At 33.0% G+C, this 14,549-nt stretch overlaps 1 pseudogene; it reads left to right on the forward strand.

The window, feature by feature from the left end:
- The first annotated feature begins 1,823 nt into the window (after positions 1 to 1,823).
- LOC110664431 (probable ubiquitin-conjugating enzyme E2 23) lies at positions 1,824 to 13,548 on the forward strand (annotated as a pseudogene).
- Positions 13,549 to 14,549: the final 1,001 nt, after the last annotated feature.

Below are 14,549 nucleotides of genomic sequence, written 5' to 3' on the forward strand. Positions count from 1 at the left end.
ATTGCTATTGCAGGAGCATATTTGAGACATGAAAAATAGATAATGTTTTTTTTCTAACATATCCTCATCAATAATTTGTTCTTCACATAATTTTAATTGAGAACTTATTCATACTCAATAAGTTTTTCTAGAGTTCAAATAGGTCTTTTAACATGTGATATTTAACTTACACCACTTTTTGGTGGTTACATTTTTCTTGCAAAACTCTTACAAAGTTCAAGTGAGTCTTTTGTTTAAAGATATTTAACTTTCATAAAAATAATAATAATGAAAGAAATATTATTGAATGAATTACAATATATAATTTCAATGACAAATAGTTATTCCCCATAATATTAAAAGTCACAAATTCAAATTTTGACAAATTTGACGTAATATCATAAAGAATTCAAGGTTAGAGATAAAAAAACAATTATTATTAATAAAAGATCAATAACAAAATTACCTAAAAACACTTTTCGTAATTTCTTCATTTGAATAACAATATTTCCTTCTAATCGGGTTGTCGTAAACCATTAGCTATCCAATTGTCCAGCCTTAATGATTTTAAAATCATAAAAAAGAAAATATGAAACCTATGTATGGTTAAGGCTAGAGACTCGTACTGATAACGTGATATAATATGTGTGGATAAAAACATATAGAAAGAATGAAAAGAATTTTATTATATGTGTGGAAAATAAATCCAGAAAGATAATCACTATAGAGTTAATGAACTCTATTTATAGCATATAAATTATATCCAAGAGACATAATATTAAATAATCTATTAAATAAATTTACGAAAAACATAAATGGATTTATCAAAAATAGAAAGGGATATATAAAATAATTTTTATTTTAACACCTTAGCTTCACACACTGCTTACAAATTCCAACTTCCTCTCTCTCTCTCTCTCTCTCTCTCTCTCTCTCTCTCTCTCTCTCTCTTCCATATTTATATTTTCTTTATTAGCAATCAGTGTAACACCCAGCAACTAACACCCTTTCAAATAATCATACCAACACAGCAACGCTTCTCTCTCTCTTCATATATCTCATTCAATTTCATTAAGCAAAGGTAATCTTCTTATAGATCTTTTCATTCTCATGTTCTCCTTTTAATTTTGTTTCATGTCTTCTTCTTCTTCTTCTTCTTCTTCTTCTTCTTCTTCTTCTTCTTCTTCATTATTTTTGAATTCAATTGCGTCCTTCTTGTAGCTAAATGTTCATTTTCTAGTATTTGTTTATTTATTTGTTTGTTTCTATATTTAAGTTGGAGTTTTAATTCATTAAGGTGGATTTGAACTTATTTCTATTATAAATTTGGAGTTGCTTTAGGGTATTTATTTTTATAATTTATTTGATTAAATGCGATATTCCTCTTCTTTCTCATTAATTTTTTGATTCTTTCTTTTTTTTTTTTTTCTCCCTTCGTCATGGCTGACACTTTTGGTGGTTTTAAGTGATTGTAGAATGTTCTATTGTGAAATTAGGGTGTGGTTTAGATTGTGAGTTTTTATTATGGTAATTATATGCATTTTATGTTATTGTGCTTAACTTGAAGTTTATGCATTATATTGGTTTTAATTTTATATTGGGGCATTGATTCTTTTTTTCTTCTAGGGTTTTATTAAAATTGAGCTAGAGCTAGAAGAGTACTTTTTTAAATTAAGTTTGGGTGTATTCCATCTTCTATGGAACCAAAATGACTTGGATAACTCTCTTGATTTCTCCCTCTATATTATTTCTGGAATATAGCTCTATATTGCATTTTTTAAGGAATTTGTGTTGTTGATAAATATTGTGAATAATTGTTTGCATATTTTGCGCATACTTTTCATATGGGAAGTGAACAAAATGAGAAAATCCCCAAAGTCAATGAGCTTACTACTAGAATTGATGATAAAAATACCTTGAAACAAAGTGGTTCTATTGCACAAGGATCTGGTTATGTCTTGAATGCAGATAGTGAAAATAATGATGTTAACAAACTAAATGAGGTTGTTATGAACCTGCATAATGTACCATATATTTATAGACAAGACATTGTGAGACACAAGAATACTGGGACAATTGGGAAAGTTAATGAAGTTACTGGTGAGTAAGATTCTGATAGCATCATTACTGATGATGAAGATGAGGGAGATGAAGATGAAGAATTTGATGCTGTTGACAATGCCAATGCTAACCAGAGCAGTGACAAGAATAAAGGTAGTGGCAACTATAAGAATGAAAGCCTTTAGGCTGACCAGGTTCAAGTACTTTGGATAGATCATGCCAAACCAATCCAACATGTTCATGCCCAGTCGTTCAACTATGGAAGCGATCTTTCTCATTAGAAGCTTGATGGAGAAATATAGAGATGTGAAGAAAGATCTATACATGGTTTTTATCGATTTAGAGAAGGCTTATGATAGTATTCCAAGAGATATCTTATGGAGAGTGTTAGAACAAAAGAGGGTATCTATTAGGTACATACAAGTGTTGAAGGATATGTATGAAGGAGCAACTACTATTGTGTTCACAGTGGGAGGGGACACAAGAGATTTTTCTATCTCAGTTGGATTATGCCAAGGTTCAGCTGTAAGTTATTACATTTTTACACTAGTTTTAGATGAATTAACGAAACATATACAAGAGAGTATCCCTTGGTGCTTGATATTTGCGGATGATATAATTCTAATAGATAAGACATGAGAAGGAATCAATAGAAAGCTAGAGTTTTGGAGAAGCACTCTAGAGTCAAAAGGCTTTAAGTTAAGTAGAACGAATACAGAATACATGCATTGCAAGTTTTGTGAAGGCCAAACTGGTGATAGGGAAGGAGTTAGTTTGGATGGAGTAGTACTGCCTCAAAGTAATCACTTTAAATATCTCGGCTCAATCCTTCAAGTAGATGGGGGATGTGAGGAGGATGTTAGTCATAGGATTAAAGCTGGATGGTTGAAGTGGAGATGCGCCACAGGAGTTTTATGTGATCACAAAATTCCTAATAAGTTGAAAGGAAAATTTTACCATACAGTCATACAACCAACCATGTTATATGGTAATGAGTGTTGGGTACTGAAGGAGTCGTATGTGTTTAAGATAAGAGTTGTGAAGATGAAAATGTTAAAGTAGAAGAGTGACCATACTAGATTAGATAAAGTCCTTAATGAGAGTATTAGAGAAAAGATAGGAGTGGTGTCAATTAAGGATAAGTTGAGAGAAGGGAGATTGAGGTGGTTTAGTCATGTGAAGCGTAGACATATAGAGGCTCCAATTAGACAAGTAGAGCATATTAGATTAGAGAATAGAAAGAAAAGTAGGGGTAGACCTAAACTGACTTGGATGAGAGTACTACAACATGACTTAGAAGCATCACACATTTCTGAGGACTTAACCCAAAATCGTTTAGAGTGGAGAAAGAGAATCCATATAGCCGACCCCAAATTTTTTAGATAAAGGCTTAGTTGAATTAAGTTGAGTTGAGTTGACTATTAGTTTCTAGTGGATCTTTTATAAAAGGTTTATCATCCAGTAAGTTGAAGGGTCTTTGGCCCTTGGTTGGGTAGAAATGATGTTTTAGATAATGTGACTATGCTAATTGACGATGGTTCTATGTGCAAAGTAACAGGGGCTAAGCCACTCCATCTCAAACCAAAATCCAATAGTACGTTTGATGTAGATGAAAATATTCCTTACTACCCAGGGCAGCGGGTCAGGGTAAGCTCATCATCAGTGCTTAAGAAATCTTGGTTCCAATCAAGTTTGTGGAAAGCTAATCAGTTGGAAGGTACTGTTACCAAAGTTACTGTTGGATCAGTATTCATCTATTGGATAGCGTGTAATACCCCTATTTGCATAGCCTGGTATATTTCGCTATTCCGGTGATCGGTGTCGATCTGGATAATTAAGGGGATTAGAACCACACTTAAGACAACTAGATAAGCTATAAACACAAATAATTAGTAATTGCCAATTAGTTAAGTATAAATAAGAAAAATAGAATATAAGAAGTTAAACGAGCCGAGAGTCACAACGATGGGTAACCTTCTCGGGAAGGATTGCGAAGTCATTTTAAACTCAAATTTCGAACCGTAAAATGTGACGCTGCGGTCTTTAGGACTATTGTGAACACAGTGGAAAAGAGAAAATCACGAAAAAGAATTGTTAAGTCAGTCAAATAATTAAGTCAGGGAGCCAGAAGAAATATTGAATTATTTACAAACCGGGTTGAACCGGCGAGGGGCAATTTGGTCAATTGATCCCGAGAGCTGACTCCTGACCTGAATGTTAAATAAAATTGAAGAAAAGAAAATTTCAGAATCGGGTATTAAATTAAAGAACTAATGAAAAAATAAATAGAAAAAAAAAAGAAAAAGAAAAAGTGAAAAAGGTGATGACATCATGCATTACATCATGCATGATGTAATAAACATAATAATAAACAATTAAATTTTGGATAAATTATGGGTCTTCCATAAGGATAAGTTTATAAAAAAAAAAAAGAAAAAAAAAGTAAAAAGAGCTGTCTTCCTCACCATTGCCATCTCTCTCTCACTCTCTCCCTTACTCTCACTTAAACCTCCATTGAAGCTCACTTTGAGCTTGGAGAAAACTTAAATTCAGCCATAGAGATAATAAGCTCCTCATTTAAACCTTTTGTATGAGCTTTGGAAGGAAGATTGAAGAAGCAAAGCAAAGGAAAGAAAGAAGAGAATAAAAGAAATTGGAGGTAAGTAATCTAGTTTGAGAAATTTAGTTTCTTAGTTATGTTTTTAGTTTAAATAACCTAGAATTCAACTTAAAAATGAAAGTAAACACTTGTTAAGGAACCATAGGAAATTCAGCCAGCCTAGGGAGATATTGGATTTGATGGAAAATATTGGAATTAAAGTGTTAGAGAAGTTGGGTTAAGTGTGTATATGTGATTTGTGTAGTTGGATTGCATGAATTGTGATGATTAGACAAATTAGGGTTTTGGCACCTAGGCTTTTGAAAGCAAAAAATGTGAGAATTGGTCAATTGGTGTGTTTGACCTTGTTTGAGATGAAAAATGGTCATTTGTGACCAATTAAGATGTGTTGGAAGTATTGGAAGTGAGTTTGAATTCGGATTGAAAATGGTCATGCTGCAGGTAGCATGACCAAGGTCCCTTTGAGGGACCAAAACTGAAAATTTACAAGTCCAATTGGTATGAGACCAATTGGGAATGAAAATAGACACAAAATGGAACATTTTTCATTTAGGAATCATGCCCAAAAAGTGACCATAACCTAGTGAACAAATTGACCAAATCCGAATTTCTGCAGTCTAACCTGTACAAAAATGACCAAATGAACAGTGTGTTTGTTCATTTGGCCATAACTTGGGCTAGGCAGGTCTAAATGACCTAAAATTTTACCAGTGGACAGTTGAGATATAGACCAATAACTTTCATGAAGAACACCAATCTAAATTATTCCCTTAACCAAGTCATTTGGCCACCCAAAATTGGTGACCTAAAATTGCCAGAACCAGTTTAGTGCCCAGAAATCTGGGTTAAGTCAAATCCGGCAGCCATAATTCAAATGTCTATAACTTGAGCTACAAAACTCTAATTAGAGTGATTCAAAAAGGAGAATAAAGTTAAGATAATAGGAAACATTTTCTATGAAGAAAATTTTACCAAATTCTAACAGAAAATTGACCAATGGAATAGTGCAACATAAGACACCAAAACTGAAAAATTACAATTTTGCCTAAAAGACCTAAGTTTTGAGAAAACAACCAAAACCAACAAATTTAGTGACCAAAATGTGATATGTGGGTGAAGTTGGAATTTTCATACCTATTAAGCCTTAGAAAGTCAACAAATTGACTTGAATAGTGTAGTGAATAATAACCCCAAAACACAAATTTTAAAGAATGTCAAGTTTAGCATATATAAGTTAGATAAAAGTGAATTTGAATTTATTTTTGGATTTATGCTAAGTTATGGTACTGAAACACTGTGAAACTGTGTGTTTCAGCTGAAAAAGGCTTGAAAAGTCTAAGAGACTGATTCAAGGCCTAGAGGCGACTCACGCAGGTTTGTGCACAATAAACCCTATTTAAACATTTTATCATTGAAAAATGGATTTAGTATGCATTATGAGTTTAAGAACTTTTGTGTTGTCACTTTGTGATGAGATTGTAACTTTGGAAATTGATTTGATTTTTGTATGCAATATTTGAATAAAATGTTTGAAATGGATTTTTGATTCACACTTAGCATGACAGTGCTTTATTATTCCTCCTCCATTTATGAGGTTGAGATCGATTATTTTCCTTCCTCTTTGGTTTACCAGTTGAGGTTGTAGATCGGATGAGTACTAATTAGCTAGCTAGCCACCTCCCTCATTGATTTTGATTAATGGGGTTGTAGATTGCTTTGTCGTGGTGTACAACACGGCATTGATCAAAAATTTTGTGTCATGGCTTAAGTTGTGTATGAATTGGCAACACTGTGTTTATTAAATTATTTGACCCAAAAATTTTGCTATAATGAGTTTTGATAATTGGTAAAATGTAATTGTGCAACATTTAAATTGTGTTTTGTCAACGAATGATATATGTATTGCATTTCAATTTTTATTGTGCACCACTGAGTATTTTTATACTCAGCGATAGTTTACTTTGCTGTCGCAGATAAGAGCAAGGAGAAAGCAGCAGAGTGAGCTGCTATTGATATTGAGGACTTCACTGATCTTTTTTTTGTACGGGTATTATTTTATACCCATGTAGTTATTTTGATATAAATATTGTAATGTCATATGTATTAATGTAAAGTTGAGCAGTTATATAATAAATTGTAATAGTATTATTTGTTATATTTTATATTTGTAAATTAAACTTGTGAATGTAAATTAGCTTTATTGAGTGAAATGATGAAATATTTTGAAATGTCAAACTTGGATTAAATTGTGAAATTATTTTGAAGTGGAATTGACTTGAGTTATGTCGAATTGAGATTATTTGGAGGTTGGGAGTTGTAGAAAAATTTATTGGAAGTGTTTTTACAGGTTTTTGAAGAACTGTTTTCTCCAAATACAGACAGCACTCTGTCGAAATTTTTATAAAATTTGCGGAAAAATAAAATGGATAAAAATTTTTACTAATTTTGAGGCTTCAATTAAATGTTTTTAATTCCTACCAAAACACTCACCACTTCCAAAATGTAAGAAAATGGTTTTAAAATCCCTTGTAGTGTACTTAATGAATTATCGGTAGGTGAAGTTCAGTAGTGCATTAAGTATTCTACAGGATCATCTTATGCCTTACAGAGGGTAAGGTATGACATAGCATCTGTTGGCTATGGGCCTGATTCTTCAATTGCCTTTACTGAAGAGCAGAATCCAAAGAACTTAAAACTATTGTCTTGTTTTGCACATGCAAATTGAGGAGTAGGTGATCGGTGTCTTCTCCCACCCACTATCAGGCAATCATCCTCAATAACCTCGGACCAAGGTTTGTCAACGTTAAGGCTTCATGATTCAATCAAAAGTGAATTAAATGCTAACCAACTGGAAAATGGATGTGATTCTAAAGAAGTTTCACTAGAAGAATCAGATGATAATAATGAATCCATGGATATTGATCCTGTGGTTGCCCCTGATGTAATTAAAAGAAATATTGGAAGTAAAGCTTTATCTGAATCTAGCTCCTGTGTTAGTTCAACTTCAGTTTCAAAGGATCCTGTCCATGAAACTTGGCTTCCTCATCAAAGAATGATACGTAAAATTGTAATTAGGAGAGAAAAGAAGGCTTGGAAAAAAGAGGAAAAAAATTGAAAAAGCCTTAATACCAGGACAAGGGTTGATGTGGCATGTAGGATGGAATTATAGAACGTTGACTGGAATTAACAATGTTGATCCCAATTGATAGTCCTAGTGATCGTGAATTTGCTACTGAATAGTATGTGGAGAAGAAGGCCTCCGATGATATTAATAATGCATCTGAAGCTAGACCTGTTGGGGTTGTGAAAAGTGGTAATGCAAAAGAGCGAACAGCATGTGTGAGGTGGTTAAAGCCAGTTACCAAGGAAGAAGATCCTCATGAATTTGACAAGGAGGAAATTGTAAGTGTGTATGAGCTAGATGGACATCCAAATTATAGTTACTCCTATGGGGATGTAGTTGTTCGTTCATCCCAAGTTCCAGTTTCTGCACTTGCAACCTCTGATAGGGAGTCCTTGGACAACTAAAGTGGAAAACTGCACCAAATGATACTATAAATGTGAAAAAAATGCTCAAGAAGTAAGAAAGGAGATGATGTATCCAGTGATGAAGCTTGTATGGATGGTTTCAATGGTATGCTTAGTTCCACTTTTTTTTTCTCACTTTTGTCTGTTTACATTTGCAATTGGTTTTTATTATTTTTTTTTTATACCTAATTCTTCATAAAGTGGTTGGGATAAAAAATTCGTATAGAACCTTATTGGAAGCCTAATTGGTTACCTAGTAGTTATCTATGTGCGGGTGGATATATCTTAGTTTTTCTTTGAGGTGCTTGGCCTTAAATTGTTGCATAAAAAGAATGACAATACTTGCTATCTTAAACCTGCACAATTGGTACTGTGATGTATATGCATTGCTTTTAATTTGATTAATGGAATATTTATTTTGTAATAAGGTTGGACCTCAAACAATCTTTGTTGTTGGTCAAGATGATGACGACGACGTCTCAGTTACAACTGGGCATGAAGTAAGTTATGATGCAGCTAGTAGGGAAACAGTTGATGATGATGATGAGATGGATGCCCTTGAGAATGCGCAAGAGGTTTGAATATATTTCAAACTCTAGCGTAGCTGTTATTAAATTCACAGTGAGTAAAATTTCAATTGCTAGAGTGGAGGGGTAACCATAGTATACCCTTGGTAGGACAACAATAACTAAGTCTTAATCCCAAACTAGTTGATTAAAAAAAAAAATTGTCTCAAAATGAGACCATGTGAACATTGTATAAAATGATTTATGTTCTTTTCGGATTTTTGCAATGCTGATGGGATAACATGCATATAATTAATATTGAGTGTATATTGGTTAGATACATTCTTTATATAGGAATTAAAATTTGTTTTCCCCTGGCATGGGGATACAACCATCAAATGATTGGTTCCTTCTTTATATGAATGCATTATATAATAAGTATGCCATGGATAAACAATTTGCAAATGATTTAGCAGAATATACTTTTGACATTCTCTTCATAGGTATTACAGATAAGCTATGCAAATTTTTCATTGGGTAAATGAAGCAAGTTTGTGTTGTTCAGGAAATTGAGCTGCAAAATGATGCCAATGTGAACTCTGAGGCAGAAGAGAGTGTGGAGAACAATAATTCTGGAAGGAAACCAGCACCTTCTTTTCCTTTAGCTGCACTTGACTTTGTTACAAGGTTGGCTACTGGAAACTTCTCACAGGGATGGAAAAATATAGGTGAAAATGGACTTAATATTCTGGGGAAAGGGATTTTGGTGATGAGACAAGCTTGCAGAAATCTAATGTCATAGATAATGGGGTTGTACAAAGTAGTTATGGTAAAGTAGAGGAACATGCTATCATAGACCTGGAGGTTCTAATATCATCAAATGCAGTAGAAAATTTATGCAATTTGAGCACAGATAAATATGATGCTTCAACATGCTTTGAAGATGACACTTGCAGTTTAAAACATTTTGATATAGCTAAAGATCCTTTGGACCATTATTTTCTTGGTTCAAATTCACAGGTATAAGTTGTGTTTTACATAAAATTTTGTAATAACTTTGTGCTAGAACTACAGTTTAATATTGTTCATTTGTCCAAGCATATGAGATCCAATTAGGCAGACTTTTATTGACATCATGTAGACTCCTTACTATAGTTATAAAAAGCACGCCTGAGACGTTCTTTAGGCACAAGGTGCAACGGGCGAGGCACCCAAAGGTTGGCAGCCTACAGGAGGCACACCTGGGCGCACCAAGGTGCAAGGTGCACCTCATGAAGGTCATCCCAATGAAGAAGAAGAAGAAGGAGAAGGAGGAGGAGGAGGAGCAGGAGGAGGACCTGGGTCTAGTATATGTATGTGTTGTGCTCCTTCTGTGTTGCTCCTTCTTCTTCTTCTTCTTCTTCTTCTTCTTCTTTGGGCTGGTTGACTAAGCTACAATTATTTTATATTTATGTATATTTAACGCCTTGCGTACTCAGGCGTGCACCTATGCCTTTTACCTAGGCTATAAGACCCCTTCACAGCTTAGTGTGCCTTACGCTTTTAATAACTATGCTCCTTACCTGAGTTCATTTGGATATACATAATCTTCATGTGTAGTGAGAAATATCATAGTGAGATAACTATGAACTCTCTCTCTCTCTCTCTCTCTCTCTCTCTCTCTCTCTCTCTTTTTCATGCAGTTATTTTGCTTCATTTCTAACCTTCATTTTCCAACATTCCTAATCACCCGGAAATTTCAATGTTTAAAATTTGCCTATTATGTGTTCTGAACCTTTTCTTATTAATTAATCTTGATAGATTAACAATGGAAGGAAGTGGCTTAAGAAGGTTTAGCAAGATTGGAACATTCTTCAGAACAACTTGCCTGGTAAGGGAGTGTTTCAGCATATTATTTGGGGCGAGTTTCAGTATATTGACAGAATATGGAGCACCCTCTGGATTTAACACTTGAAAGTTTAACAAATGGGATCTATTTACGAGTTTCTAAAGATCAAATGGATCTCTTAAGGGCAGTAATTGTTGGAGCATATGGAACTCCCTATTAAGATGGACTATTCTTTTTCGATTTTCACCTTCCGCCAGTGGCGTATCCTTACGTTCCACCAGTGAGATATACTGATCCTGATAATTGATGTTTGGTTTGGAAGCCATAATTTTGATTTTGATGCAAACCTTTTTGAATTTCACATGGATTTTTGATATGGTATCCACTTTGAATTTGACATGAAAAGAGTGGTTAATGATTCTGTTTGTTTTCTAACTACATCCATTATATTATAGTCAGCATATCACCATTCTGGTGGTTGGCAAATAAATCCAAATTTGTATGAGGAGGGCAATGTGTGCCTTAGGCTTTTAAATACATGGACTGGCAGAGCCAATGAAGTTTGGGATCCAATGTCTTTTAGCATCCTTCAAGTTCTAGTTTCACTTCAGGGGTTAGGGCTAAATTCTAAGCCATATTTTAATGAAGCTGGATATGATAAGCAGACTGGGACGGCCGAAGGAGAGAAGAATTCACCGTTATATAATGAAATACCTTTTTATTAAGTTGCAAAATAATGACGTATCTCATGCGAAAGCCTCCCAAGGTAACATATTAAATTACATGTACTCATTTTGTGTCAACTTTATTCATCTTCTTTATGCTTCCTTTTAACTAGAATCTTATTTTTTGGTACCACCTTACTCCAATCTGTTGAAATCACAACAATGGTGGATGGTGTAGTTGATTAGTGCCATAACCTGGTTGCTTTGGTCTATCGAAACTTTATTTATAAAGTATCTCTATTAATTCTACTTGAATGGCAATTTTCACAAGCCATGGTCAATCCCTGTGCATATTAAGGGTGCTTGCCCAATCTTATTCACTCCAATTCTGCCCTTTTTATGCAATTGGCCATATCTCATTGCCATCCATTCTCAATATCAATTGTATTGGATTGTTGGGTGGTCAACTTGTGTGGGAATGTTAATTGGCATACTGCTGCTTGTGGTAACCATTCCTCTAGTGAAGCCTCTTCCAACAAAAGACCCAACAGCATCAAGATAACTGTGTATTATTTTTGCAAGGGAGGTTACAATAACATGAATGAAAGAATAAATTTTTTTATTTTGTTTATTAAATTTTTTGATGTTTTCCCAACCAAGTTGTTGCATTTGAATACATATCTTTTCAAGGAGATGATGTAGTGCACCTAGCATGCATGCACATTTTCTCACAATTACGTGGGTTCACTCTACTTTTTCATATGGATCTCACACGTTTAAGGTTGCACTATTCTCATGTTCAATGAAAATATATTATAATTTCTTTGTTTTTCTTTACTCTTTCACCCATCCTTGTAGTAGACCTTTTTGAAAATTCGTGTAAATTTCACTAATCGTCCCTAAACTTATATTATTATTTTATTTCAATCACTCAATTTTAATTTATTAAAATAAAATCAGTCAATTTTAATTTTGTTTAGAAGTAGTCCTCTTGATTTGCAATAGCAAGTTTCTAAGTTAAAAAGAATAAAATTACCCTTTTACCCTCTTTTTCTTCTTCTTCTTTTTCTTATCTTTATGATTAAATTGATTAATAACTACTATCAATAAAATTATTTTATTTTTACTAAATTTATTAATAAAATTATTAATTATATATGTATTATTTGTTATTTATTAAAATTTAATTTGCAAAACTTGAAAAAAATAATGATATAATAATAATAATTTTAAAATTTGAAATAATATGTTATTAATATATAATATTTTATCAATATTTTAGTTTTTATATAAAAAATAAAAAATAAACAACAAAGAATAATTTATAAATTTATTTTGATTAAATATTAATTTAATGCTAGTTAAAAAATTGAACCCGGTTAAAGTGGCATTTTTTGAAACATAACTAAATTGGAGGGATTTTATTTTTAACAGATTGAAATTGAGTGATTAAAATGAAATAATCACCTAAATTGAGTCATCAACTATGCAAATTACTCTGAAATTCAAATCCCTCCCCTGTATAAATGCTACTGAGCTTACTGGAAATTCCAATTTGCCTCTTCTCGCTGGAATGAATTGAGGAGATTCCTTGGCCCTTGAATTGCATTTACAAGATCAATGATGCATAATGAAAATAATATCATTTTTTTTTTATAATTTTGATCTTATTTCAAGATTTGTATTGTTTGAAAAGTAGCATTATATTCTGTTGGTGGTGCCTTTTGTACCCATATTTGTCAAAGATAAAGGCATCATATTGGTTGAACAAGATTTGTTATTGATAATAAAATGCAAAGGACTAGGTTATTTGATCTTGTTTTGCTTATCACAGGGCATTTTCTAATAAACGACATATCTTGTTTGCTTTTTATGGAGAAATAGTTCTGATTTTTTTATTGTGAACTTTTTGCATGCTAACAAGATATTCATTCAACATTTTATTTGGAATATTAGTTGCCAAAAAAATTTCACAAATTTAATTTACTATTCTTCCTTTTCTTTCTTTCTTTCTTTTCCTTTCCTTTTTCTTTCCTATTTTTATTTTTGTATTAAATGTATGCTACGTTTGCTAATTAGTGGAATGTTTCCCATATTGATGCATGTCAGGATTTTGAAGGGCTTGTCAAAGAGCATTTCAGGACACGTGGGCACTAAATTTTTAAGGCCTGTGATGCATATATGAAAGGCAATTTAATTGGCTCTCTTACTAAAAGTGCCTCTCTAAGCAATAATGACAATAATGATTTAACTTCAGTTGGTTTCAAGCTAATGTTAGCCTAGATTGTGCCAAAGCTGTACTTGGCATTGAATGAAGGTAGGGATGATTGTCATGATTTTAAGCATATACTACAGTCATAAAAGTAAGTTTTGAAAAGCCAAGTCTTCCAACATACAAATCAATCTAACAAGGTCGGTCATTATTTCTTCATTGCGTTTACTTCCAACTCTCATATGCTTGTAAATGTAAAGGCTTTTTTGTTGTATGATTTGTTACAAAAATAAATATCGAAGAATAAAGAATATTTTTATTGAATAGAGCGAAACTTTTTACATAACTTTATTGAATTAAATATTAATTGATTGTGCTATTTATATAATAATAAAGTCTAATTAAATAAAATAAAATTCCACATAAATTCAACCACTAGTTAAGATTAGATAACTGCATTAAAAATTGAAATGCAAAAATCTTAAAAACTATTATCTCTAAAATCTTGTAGGATAGTTTGGTGCACTTCTCACATTACACAAATGTTTTGGTCATATTGCCCAAAACAAGAAGTTTTATGAACAAGAAGCCATAGGGTCAGACCTGAAGGAGTAGCTGATGAAGTTGAACTCAATCTCAATGAGAAAGAACAAGCACATGGCAACGAGTCACCCATAAAGCAAGAGGTGGCTCCAATTGCATTCGATATAGCTAGCATTGGCGCTCAAATTGCTCAACAAGTGACGAAACAAATTGGAGCTAGTATCAAAGCTGATTTTGAGTCTAGTTTCAAAGGATCCATGAGAAATTCACCTAAAACTAGACCACCTAGGGGGTAGATATTAATTTCAGCTAACCAAGCACTGGCTAACCAGCATGAATCCAATGAGGTGCAAATAACCCCGAAACAAGAGGAACAATGCTACTAACCACCTCATAGGAGAGAAGCAACTCTAATGTCTATACCTATTCAAGGAGTAAGGTCATTCATTTATCATGAAGGAGTTAATCTGTCTGCTAATACTAATCCTAACACTTACCCACATGTATATAATGTTGCATATGTAAATACTATCTTGAATAATGCAACCAGTAATGCAGAGAATGCTAAGATTAATTATGTAGCATCGCCACCATCACTTATGCATGC

Source organism: Hevea brasiliensis, chromosome 6 (genome assembly GCF_030052815.1).
Source record: "Hevea brasiliensis isolate MT/VB/25A 57/8 chromosome 6, ASM3005281v1, whole genome shotgun sequence".
Lineage (NCBI taxonomy): Eukaryota > Viridiplantae > Streptophyta > Magnoliopsida > Malpighiales > Euphorbiaceae > Hevea > Hevea brasiliensis.